This window comes from Pseudorca crassidens, chromosome 10 (assembly GCF_039906515.1).
Source record: "Pseudorca crassidens isolate mPseCra1 chromosome 10, mPseCra1.hap1, whole genome shotgun sequence".
In the NCBI taxonomy this organism is placed as follows: Eukaryota; Metazoa; Chordata; class Mammalia; order Artiodactyla; family Delphinidae; genus Pseudorca; species Pseudorca crassidens.
This window is the reverse complement of record NC_090305.1, coordinates 85963086-85975094: the sequence shown is the minus strand read 5'-3', so window position 1 is coordinate 85975094 and position 12009 is coordinate 85963086. Positions and strand designations below refer to the sequence as shown.

The following is a 12009-nucleotide window of genomic DNA, read 5'->3' as shown; positions in this document are numbered from 1 at the left end:
CCATTATTTTTATTTGCTGATACATGGCTGGGCGTAGAGAGAGGATACTGTCCTATTCCTTGCCTCTTGTCCCATGTCTAGAAATGGAGTCATGTAGAGGGTAGAGCCTCAGAAAATGCTGGACAGTTTAATTTTGTGTGAATTCCACTTAAATGCGGAGAAGACACATTTCCACAGATGCCACAAGGTGGTGTAGTGGAGCAGTTAATGGCACACATCCTGAAGCCAGACTTCTTGTGTTCAGGTGTTGGTTCTACCATTTAATAGCTGTACACACTAAGATTAATTACTTAATCTTTCTTTGCCTTAGTTTCCTCACCTATAAAATGAGGCTAACAATAGCATTTACCTCTTGGTAGAGGTGTGAAGATTAAGTACATGGTTGCATGTAAAGTGGACAGAATGCTATAAAAGCGGTAGCTGTTAGCAGTAGTGGTGTTTATCTTTTCCAGAGTAATTCCTAGCATTAATTCTTGGCACAAAGTAGGGACTTCAGAATGTTAGATGAGTGAATTCTGCATGTGTTTCGCTTACACTTTGGAGGACAAGGCAAAGCAGGAAGTACAGGCAAAGGTAGTAAATGTTTCCAAAAGATGCTGTACACCTGGGAAATTAATGTGAATTTTATGACCAAGTGATTTTATACCTTACTGTGCTCTAATCTACTAAGTTGGAACTTGTGACCTTTGAGAAGCTCAGTTCCTCTCAAAGCCCTCTAGTCAATCAGTTGAAGGTGACATTGCGTGAATTGTGTAGGGTGATAGTCACGCCTTGTGATTTAGCTCAGGGGCTGGTGACCTTGTGCTGTCAGGGAAGAAAGGCGAGAACAGTGCCAGACAGTTGTGGAACCACAGAGACTCAATGAAAATTAAAAGGTTTCTTTTTCGTTTTGTTTTGTTTTTTGGCGCACGCACGCACCTGTGCGTGTGTGTGCGTGTGTGTGTGTTTTTAAGATCACCTTCAATTTATTTTATTTTTTTACACACCTTTATTAGAGTATAATTGCTTTACGATGGTGTGTTAGTTTCTGCTTTATAACAAAGTGAATCAGCTGTACATATATCCCCATATCCCCTCCCTCTTTTTTTTCTTGAATTTTATTTTATTTTATTTTTATACAGCAGGTTCTTATTAGTTATCTATTTTATACATATTAGTGTATACATGTCAATCCCCATCTCCCAGTTCATCCCACCACCAGCATCCCCACCACCACTTTCCCCCCTTGGAAGGTCACCTTCTATTTAGGCTTGTCAAGAAAGGATGAAAGCCTTTGAGTGTTGATAGGTTTTTGCACTGATTACAGTGTTATTATCTTGACAGCTGAGGTAGGGAATGTGAGACAGGGCAAGTCCAGCGTTAGAAAGAAACTACTTAGTTCAGTATTTCAGGAAGTAACAGTGACTGAAGCAAGAGTCATTCTAGCTATAGTAGGGGCAACGCGCCCAGCGTGGTATTTGGCAGGCGTGGTGGCACCTACGGACGAACTATGAAAGGCTCGTCACCCAGGCAGAGTGGCTGTTGCTAAAACAACTGTGGAACTATAATTTTTCCCCATGGGGAAGGGCTAGGCCTCTATTTTCCCTTCTCCATCACCATATTGGATACACATAAATGTCACCTGCCAGCTTCTCAGCTTTTGTCTTCGGGTATTTAAGGAAACAGAACTTTAGACTTTGAATTTAATTTTTAAAAGTCATGTGTGTTGTATCTCTCCAGCGTTTCTTGGGGAGACGGCTGACCTAGAGGTACAAATAGTATTTCTTTTTTTTTGGCAGTTTATTTATTTATTTTTATTTTATATTGGAGTTGATGTGTTAGTCAGTTATACCCATACAAGTATCCATTCTTTTTCAAATTCTTTTCCCATTTAGGTTATTACAGAATATTGAGCCTAGTTCCCTGTGCCGTACAGTAGATCCTTGCTGGTTATCTATTTTAAATATAGTAGTGTGTACGTGTCAATTCCGAACTCCCAATCTATCTCCCCCCTACTCTTTCCCCCTGGTAACCATAAGTTCGTTCTCTAAGTCTGTGAGTGTTTCTGTTTTTTAAATAAGTTCATTTGTACCAACAGATGGTACTTCTAAAACCACGCAGTGGCAAGACCGTGATTTCTAGCCAGGGAAGGTTTACTGATGCAGCCCACATTTTCCATGCGGTCCTCTGTCTCACAATCTCCATCTTTTCTTGAGACTTTAGCCTAAGGGAACAAAAGCTTCTTTGAGGAGGAAAGACAGTGTCATATCAGAGCTTCTACCTGGAAGCCAAGGAAGGTGAAGAGAGTCTAAGAAAGCTTTCTAACTGTGTTTTAAATCTGTGGCCAGTGCTACATTTTCATGGTGGACCCATCAAAAGTCTCTTCCATTTTCCTCCCATCCCAGCCCAGCACCTCTGTGACTAGAGCTGATGGTTTATCTGACCTATGAAACTTCCAGCTAGCTTAAGGAGTTGCTGTCTTTAGATTTTTCCCCTTAACTGTAACTTCCAAGACTCAGCAGCTCCTTTGCAACAAAATTCTGTGGTGAGGATCCACTGATCTCAGAGTTAACACTTCTCATGGATTAACAAGAGGTTGGAAAGCAGAGGAACAGGCCATTTGTCAGGGAAAGGAGGGATTAGAATGGTTTTTTTTTTTTTTTTTTTTTACATCTTTATTGGAGTATAATTGCTTCACAATGGTGTGTCAGTTTCTGCCCTACAACAAAGTGAATCAGTTATACATATACATATGTTCCCGTATCTCTTCCCTCTTGCGTCTCCCTCCCTCCCACCCTCCCTATCCCACCCCTCCAGGCGGTCACAAAGCACCGAGCCGATATCCCTGTGCCATGCGGCTGCTTCCCACTAGCTATATCTACCTTACGTTTGGTAGTGTATATATGTCCATGCCTCTCTCTCGCCCTGTCACAGCTTACCCTTCCCCCTCCCCATATCCTCAAGTCCATTCTCTAGTAGGTCTGTGTCTTTATTCCTGTCTTACCCCTAGGTTCTTCATGACATTTTTTTCCCTTAGATTCCATATATATGTGTCAGCATACGGTATTTGTCTTTCTCTTTCTGACTTACTTCACTCTGTATGACAGACTCTGGGTCCATCCACCTCATTACAAATAGCTCAATTTCGTTTCTTTTTATGGCTGAGTAATATTCCATTGTATCTATGTGCCACATCTTCTTTATCCATTCATCCGATGATGGACACTTAGGTTGCTTCCATCTCCGGGCTATTGTAAACAGAGCTGCAATGAACATTTTGGTACATGACTAGAATGTTTTTTTAAGAGGCAGGGGAACATTTCTCACATGAAAAGGTTGTGAATTGCATCTGGCTGTTAATGAATCTTGGTTGGTGCCGACTTTTCCAGACCCTGTTTGAAGTATTTCACTTCCACCTTGACTGTTCATGTTTGTGGCCTGAAGCCCATTTCATGATGAATGACTTCTGTTTGTTTTGGACATTGTTTCCACTGCTCCCAAGTGGTGTTAACATTATTCCCCATGATGCTAATTTAACGTGAGCAGGTCTTGCCATATCTGGAAGAGGAGTACACATTTCCCCGCTTCATTCAGATCTCTGCTTAAATGTCACCTTCCTTGCCTACCCTCTTCTGCTGTCACTCTTTAATTCCTTTAACATTTTTCTTCATAGAACTTAATTGCTACCGTCATTTTACTGTATTTGTTGGTTTATTATATATGTCCTTACGCTAGATTGTAATCTCCACGACGGCAGGCACTTTTATTCACTCCTGTATTCCTATCACCTGGACTAGGGATCGATAAACGACAACCCACAGACCACATCTGGCCCTTTGTCTTTGTGTACTGCCTAAGAACCAAGAATGATTTTTGCTTTTTTATAGGGTTATAAAAGGGGTAAAAAAAAAACAAACAAAAAAACAACCAGGAGGAATAGTATGCAACAGAGACTCTGTGGCTCACAAAGCCTAAAATATTGACCATCTACCCTTTAGAGAAAACATGTGCTGACCCCTGACCTAGAACAGAGCCTGGCTGTTGAGCCAACCCTCAACAAATATTTGTGCAATGAAGGAGTGTCACTTGGGTCCCTCAATTTTGGACTCTCCATCTACCTAGAATGTCACCTCACAAACATCTGGTGTTGAGTAAAGTGTCTTGAACAAGGCTGTGAAGACATAAAACTGGATTCCTGTCACTGAAAACAGTAGCTGTGTTAAAATATTTGTTGTGGCTCAGAGTACGGCACTTGACCCCTGGGTAGGCACGGAGACCCCATGAGTCATTACTTTACAATAAACTGTAGCTGACAGATCTCCTGGTGGTATTTTAAGTATCCAAAAGAAAAACATTAATAGTGGTGGACACAAATGATGCTTCTTGATTTTGGCCCCAACTCTACAGGCTATAAAAGTCTACTCTTTTCAAGCAGTGTTTCCAGAGTGATGTCCCAGGGTCACTTGTGTCTGAATCTCCTCAGGGGGTACTTGTTTAAAAATATTTTGAGTCTTTGACTCCACCTCAGACACACTGAATCAGAATCACTGGAGGGATGTCCCAGGACTTTATATTTCTAACAAGGTCCATATGTGATTCTGATATTTACTAAGGTGGAAAATCATTGTTCCGAATTCAAATATTGGGAGGAAGGGGAAGGGTGAAATTCACCGTATCATTGTAGGGCAAGGATGCTGTCATCATGGCAGACTTCATGTCAGTGTTTCCCAGGCTTCCATGTCATACAAATCACAGGTGGGGATCTTGTTATAATGTAATAGATTCTGATGCAGGTCTGGAGTGGGGCTTCAGATTCTGCATTTCAAATAAGCTGCCAGATGACGGTACCTGCATCTGTTTTTGAACCTCATTTAGCATAATAGGGGATTCGAGCAGGAGCTGTCAAATTTTTTCCCTAAAGGGTGAGAAAGTAAAAGTATTAGGCTTTGCAGGTCATAAAGCTTCTGTCTCAACTACTCAACTCTGCCATTGTAGCGCCAAGGCAGCCATAGATTATACATAAATTATAAATGGGCTATGTCCCAATAAAACTTTATTTACAAAAACAGGTGGCCAGTCAGATTTGGCCCTGAGGGCCATGATTTGCCAAATCATACCAATTATTATTACTGTTGCTCAGAATTACTGAGCACCTTTCATGTGACAGGTCATTTGGAAGGTGGTTTCATTCATTTGTATCCTGGTAGTATATGCGAAACTACTGTTTCTTTTTAATTTTTAAAATTTTATTTATGTGGGCCCACTTTTGGGTCCTCTATTTTGTTTCATTGATCTATGTTTTTATTACTAGTCTATTTTTGTGATATAATTTAGGGATGAGTGCATGCACTTTAAATGAATTCACAATGCCTTATTATTATTATTTTTGTGGTACACGGGCCTCTCCCTGTTGTGGCCTCTCCCGTTGCGGAGCACAGGCTCCGGACGCGCAGGCCCAGCGGCCATGGCTCACGGGCCCAGCCGCGCCGCGGCATGTGGGATCTTCCCGGACCGGGGCACGAACCCGTGTCCCCTGCATCGGCAGGCGGACTCTCAACCACTGCGCCACCAGGGAAGCCCCCACAATGCCTTATTTTTAAGATCAATAGTTTATGGTCATTCCAGATTTTTCATGTTTTTAAAAACTAAACTGATGAATCCAAAAGCTGAGAAAATGAAAATAGCTAAAATTCACTGGGAGTGTATTAATTGCCTGGAACTGCTCTAAGTAATTTTTTTCCCCTCAAAACGACTTCTGAAACGTTAATTAAGGAACATTCTCAAGGATGCACAGCTACCAGGTGGCAGAGCTGAGATTTGAGCCCTGACCTCTGGACTACAATCTGAATGTTTTTTCTGTTATACACTGTGGGTTCCACATTAGCAATAAATCTTGCTTTGGAAATAACTTTTCTTTTGAAGGACTGGAGGAATGTACACTTGATGAGGGCAAGAATTTATATCTTTGGTTCTCTCAGTATCCTCACTGCCTAGAAGAGGGCTTGGAACACAGTAGGTGCTCAATAAACAGTTATTGAATGAACGGCTATTTCATGATTTCCCACTTCTAATAATAGTGTTTTATGGGAAGGGATTTTTGAGGTAAAGCAATGCAACCCATAATACAGTTAGTGAACCTCATTGCAAGTCCTAGGAAGCAGATTTTTCTACGCTCAGTCTCCTTCATGCTCGGCGGTGCACTTAAGTTTGATAAATGTAATTTGCAAGGACCTAAGTCATTGCCGTGTAGCTTCAAGCAGATACTACCCCCTCTTAATTTTAAGCCTTCACTCCCTTCTCAGCATTGGGGATAAAATTGTTTTCTGGCAAACCTCCTGGTGAATGGAGGAATGAATCAAGGACTATTCCTGGGGCAAGAGATCCCAGACAAAACTCCTATCATCTTCTCATGGGGAGTTCCTCCAAAACAAAATCAATAGTCAATTGTTACGTCACCAATCAGAAGAAATAAGGGGCCAGACAAGGGTAATACACCCTTTTCTTCTTTGTTCTCTGGAGTTTCTCATTTTAGGACACTTAATAAGATTTTAAAAATGAAATCCACAGACCTTGCTGGAATGGGTTTCTTGGTAACCGTATTGTGTATTGCTAGAAAACACACTATAATTTGTACAAGGTTCTTCTGACACAAAGGGAAGGGCAGTTTGGCAGGTGTGTTTAAAGCATCACATATAATTTTTGAAGAAGGGTATGTGAAGAAGACAGAATGGCTGCTTAAAGTGGAATTTACTGAAGTAGAGATGCTGCTGGAAGGCTGGGAGTTGGGCTTTCGATCCTGAGGAGGCAAGAGGGAAGGCGCAGCTGCTAAAGCTACAAGGACACTAACTTGTATCAATTTCTTTAGCATTTCTAAGCCTTCTTGCCTCAGGTGACCTAGTGATCTCACCTGCAAGCCAACTTTGTGCCAACTTGTGCAAGACTGCCACGGACGTCTGGGCTTTGTAGTGAAATTTCTTACGAGAGTGTTCTCTCTCTGTCTCTCTCTTTTTTTTTTTGGCTGTGTTGGGTCTTTGTTGCTGCACGCGGGCTTTCTCTAGTTGCAGCGAGCAGGGGCTACTCTTTGTTGCGGTGCGTGGGCTTCTCATTGGGTGGCTTCTCTTGTTGCGGAGCACAGGTCTTAGAGCGCGTGGGCTTCCGTAGTTGTGGCTCGCGGTCTTTAGAGCACAGGCTTCAGTAGTTGTGGCACGCAGGCTCAGTAGTTGTGGCACATGGGCTCGGTAGTTGTGGCTCGCGGTCTCTAGAGCACAGGCTTCAGTAGTTGTGGCACGCAGGCTCAGTAGTTGTGGCACATGGGCTCAGTAGTTGTGGCTCACGGGCTCTAGAGCACAGGCTTCAGTAGTTGTGGCACGCAGGCTCAGTAGTTGTGGCACATGGGCTCAGTAGTTGTGGCTCACGGGCTCTAGAGCGCAGGCTTCAGTAGTTGTGGCGTGCATGGGCTTAGTTGGTCCATGGCATGTGGGATCTTCCTGGACCAGGGCTCGAACCCGTATCCCCTGCAGTGGCAGGCGGATTTTTTTTTTTTTTTTTTTTTTTTTTGCGGTACGCAGGCCTCTCACTGCTGTGGCCTCTCCCGTTGCGGAGCACAGGCTCCGGACGCGCAGGCTCAGCGGCCATGGCTCACGGGCCCAGCCGCTCCACTTCACGTGGGATCTTCCGGGACCGGGGCACGAACCCACGTCCCCTGCGTCGGCAGGCGGACTCTCAACCACTGCGCCACCAGGGAAGTCCAAGAGTGTTTTCTTTGTACTGTACTTGAGCAGCTAACTTGACTAGACTACCTTCGATAGAAAAATTGAGACATTACAATCTGGGGGTTTATTTATTCATGATATTTATTATTATCAGACCTTGCAGAAGCCAGCTAGCAAGGAAGAAATATTAACGTTTGTTTCTATCATGTACGTTGATCTCATTCATTCATTCTTTGATTCATTCGTTCCACAAATATTTGCATGCTGACTGTGTATCAGGTAGTGTTCTCATTCCGGGGAAACAGAGTCTTTGCCTTCAAGGAGTTTTTGATGCTAGTGAGTGGAGATAGGTAATCAACAAACAGAAAAAAGTGAACATCAGATGGTTACGAGTTCTAAGGAGAAAAATTACACAGGTTCAAGGGATTGGGGGGAGCAGGTTGGATGTGGGAGGTGGTAGCCATTTCACATAGGGCCATCAGGGAAGGTTTTGCTGGGGTACCATTTAGATGAAGTCCTGAGGATGAGTGGGAGTGAGTGTTCCAGGTGGGGTGCATGACATATTGAAGGCTGTGAGGGAGGAGGGAAAGGAACAAGAGAGTTCCATGGAGTGAATACTGCCCTTCCTGCCCCTGCATGGGAACATAGATAGTATTGGCCCTCACAGGCCATTGTGCAGATGTTGGCTTCTACCCTGAATGAGATGTAAGACTTTGGAGGGTTTTGAGCAGGGGGGACCGTATCTGACTTACACTTTAAAAGCATCACTCTGGTGGTGTGTTGAGAAGTATAAGGGTGGGAGCTGGAGCAGGGAGACCAGTTAGGAGGCTGTTGAAATAATTCCTAGCAAGAAACATGGGTGGCTTGGATGAGGGTAGTACCACTAGAGATGGCAAGGAGTGAGTAGACTCTGAAAATGTTGTGAAATGGAGCCAACACGATTGCTGACAGATGGAATATAGATGGTGAGAGAAAGAGAGGGATCAAGGATGAGGCAAATACTTTGGGCTTGAGCAACCAGAAGGGAGGTGGTGCTATTTCTGAGATGAGGGAGTGTACGGGAGGAACAGGGGTGGGGGGTGGCCATGGACATCAGGAGTCTGATCTGGGGCATGTTGAGCTGAAATGCTGATGAGCTACTCAAATGAAGAGGTCAGGAAGGCACGTGGTTGTGTGGTGGTGGAGGTCATAAGGAGGATTCGGAAGATGATGGTAGTGAGAGCTGTTAAGATTGAGTGCCTGTTACTTGAGTGTATGAACACAATAAAGAACATTCTGTTTCATGTGTCTGCATTCAGAACCAAGTGATACGTTGAAACAAAAGCTGTACAGTTAGAGAATTGAAATGTCAACTTTATTGCTGATAACCACAGGATTAGAGAACGTGTCTATGGCAAAGTGGACTTGCCCATACTTGACTCTTGAGTCAGGTAGGCTTTTCTACCAGGCATGGTCGAGGTGGACAGTTTCAGGGGTGGGTCTCTTAACTGCATGGAGGTACCGAGCAGATCAGAATGTTAGTGTCTGCTCAGGTAAGCAGATCTTGAATGAACTCTTATCACACACAGACCTTGAAAATCGCTTCCTTCTCCTTAAACTTGCCAAGCAGTCAATGCATAACTCATAACCCTCTAGAGAGAGGCTCCTGAGGTTTGGGGAGAGAAGCCAGGGTGAGCACTAACTCTAGCTAATGGAGCCTCAGGCATTTGGAATACTTATCTCCCTGGTACCCATCTGATTGAATGTTAGATTCTTTACACTAATTGTTTCAAGTAATCTCCACATTTTTATCACCATTTTACACATGAGGCAACTCACACTTAAAGATGCTACTTTACCTAAGATCGTATAGTTTGCAATGGGAAGATCTCTGTGTGATTTGACACTTGTCTTTAGTTCCTCTGCCATTTTTTTTTGATTTCTACTAGAAATTAAATGTCTCAGCATTAATTATATTAAAACATCTGCTGTTCTTAGACCTAGAAACACATATGAGATATTAAAACTATCAAGTGTATTCCTGAATAAGTTGAAACACTTCAAAACTAGTAGGCGAAAATATGAAAGACCGAATTTTTATGTTTGGTTCAAACTGAAATGGCTTTTCTCCCCCCACTGATTAACTTTTTTTTTTTTTTTAACATCTTTATTGGGGTATAATTGCTTTACAGTGGTGTGTTACTTTCTGCTTTATAACAAAGTGAATCAGTTATACATATACATATGTTCTCATATCTCTTCCCTCTTGCGTCTCCCTCCCTCCCACCCTCCCTATCCCACCCCTCCAGGCGGTCACAGAGCACCGAGCTGATCTCCCTGTGCTATTTGGCTGCTTCCCACTAGCTATCTACCTTACATTTGGTAGTGTATATATGTCCATGCCTAGCGAAGGGGTGATCATTTTATTATTATTATTTTTTCTTATATAGGAAAATGTATATTTGTACCCTGTAAGGCAGTACAGCATTTATAACAAAACTATTAATTATATTCCAAATACAATCAGTGGAACAAAAGTATCACATACAGATGTTTTAAAAAACATGCAGCACGTTAGCAGAGGGGCTGTGTGGTAATATACAACTTTTTGTTACCACAGTAATAGTTTAATGATTAGAATGAAGAAGTAGTGATTTAAGAATTTTATATCTCAATATGATAGTTACTTACATATAAGCATTTTACTGTTTGGTTTTATTTTAGTAATTTGGTTGAGGACTTTGGGTGACATATCAATCATTATAATGCTTTCCTATTTAAATTATGAATTATGGGAAACTGGCTCTAGGCTAAGGTTTCATCAGGAACTGATTCATAACTTTGAGGAAGATTCCTGGAATATGTTTATGTGTGTATACATTCTTTTTTAAGTAGTCACTTATTGGTTTCCTATCATGCATCCAGTCTCCCCTTTCCCTTCCCCTTCCTAATACTATTCCTAACATTGAGTATCACCCCTTAGCCCATGCAACCCATGTGGTTTTGAGGAAACATGATCGCACCCACGGAGGCAGGCCATGGTTGGCGGGAATGGCATATCCCACTGTTCCTAGAAAGCAGTTCATCAGCACAGCATTCTTGGTTCAACAGTAAATGAGCATGGTATTTGGATATAAACTACTATTAGAAATAGAGCATTATCCCCTAGATGTAAACCTTTTGTTTACACCAACCCAAGCTGTAATTCTCTAAGCTGTAATACAGATAAAATTGTTCTTTCCGTACTAAAACAGAAGCAAGAATGTGCACAGTTCTAGGATAGTATGCTCTGGTTCTATATCCATTCATCTATTAATGTTCCTTTTTTATTTCTGCCTTGGAAAAATTAATCATGTTCAAAAAGTCAAAAATTATATTTCTAAAATATAATTCAATGACTTCACTATCCTTTATGAGCAAACATACCACTAATTCTCTAAAACTTAAAATTGAACCTGTCTATAACTACATATCTTGCCTGGATAGTCACAGATATTTCATTCTGTAATAGAAGGAAGTGATTTTTCCAATGAGGAGTCAAGAGATCTATATTCTAGTTCAAACTCTTTAAAATTAACATATATAACATACTGCAACATAACACAAGATTTGTGGGAAGGATGAGCGAGATAGTGGTTCAGTTTCCTTTTTGTAAATCAAATGAGCTGGTCTATTTAATTGACAGTCCCTATTGTACTTGATATTTGGAAATTCTAATTTAGGGCTCAGACTGTGGCCTTGTCATCCAAAAGAGCAACCAAATTAAAAGACACAACAATTCTTCTATTTTAGCTCATTATATATTAAAAAACTCAAAAAAACAAATATGCTATAATACATGTTACAAATGAACAAAAATCTACAAAGTTTATGGCAATGTATCATATAGAATTACTTCGCAATATTTTTATGTTTAAAGTGGACCTTTTTAAATACAGTACTTATATATTTCTCTTTCATATATTCATACTTGCCTTGGCAGTTTGACATCTATATAAATCTTATGATCATTCTTTAATAAATACAAAAGAATAAAAACACCTATGAAATTTGGACAAACACATTACCACTATACTTGGTTATATTTAACCCATCCAGATTCTTAGTTTAACTCATTCAATTACTGCAAAGATCTTTATAGAGCTGAATCTGTTACTGTATAATAGTACATCACTGCCCTCTGATGGTACCACTAATATATAATTTTAAACTCAGCAAGCAAAAAAAAACCCAAAAAGTATTATAATGTAAAACACAGTATGTTAATTTTATAAGCGACAGAAGTAGAAAATAAGTTAGGGGAAATTCAATGTTTTTTACAAATATTAATTTCTTAGTA

General features: G+C 41.2%; 1 protein-coding gene across 1 annotated transcript in view; it reads left to right on the top strand.

Moving 5' to 3' along the window:
* TAFA4 (TAFA chemokine like family member 4) overlaps positions 1-12009 on the top strand; it is a 126719-nt gene that overhangs the window by 35847 nt on the left and 78863 nt on the right. The gene's annotated exons all lie outside the window — the stretch shown is intronic.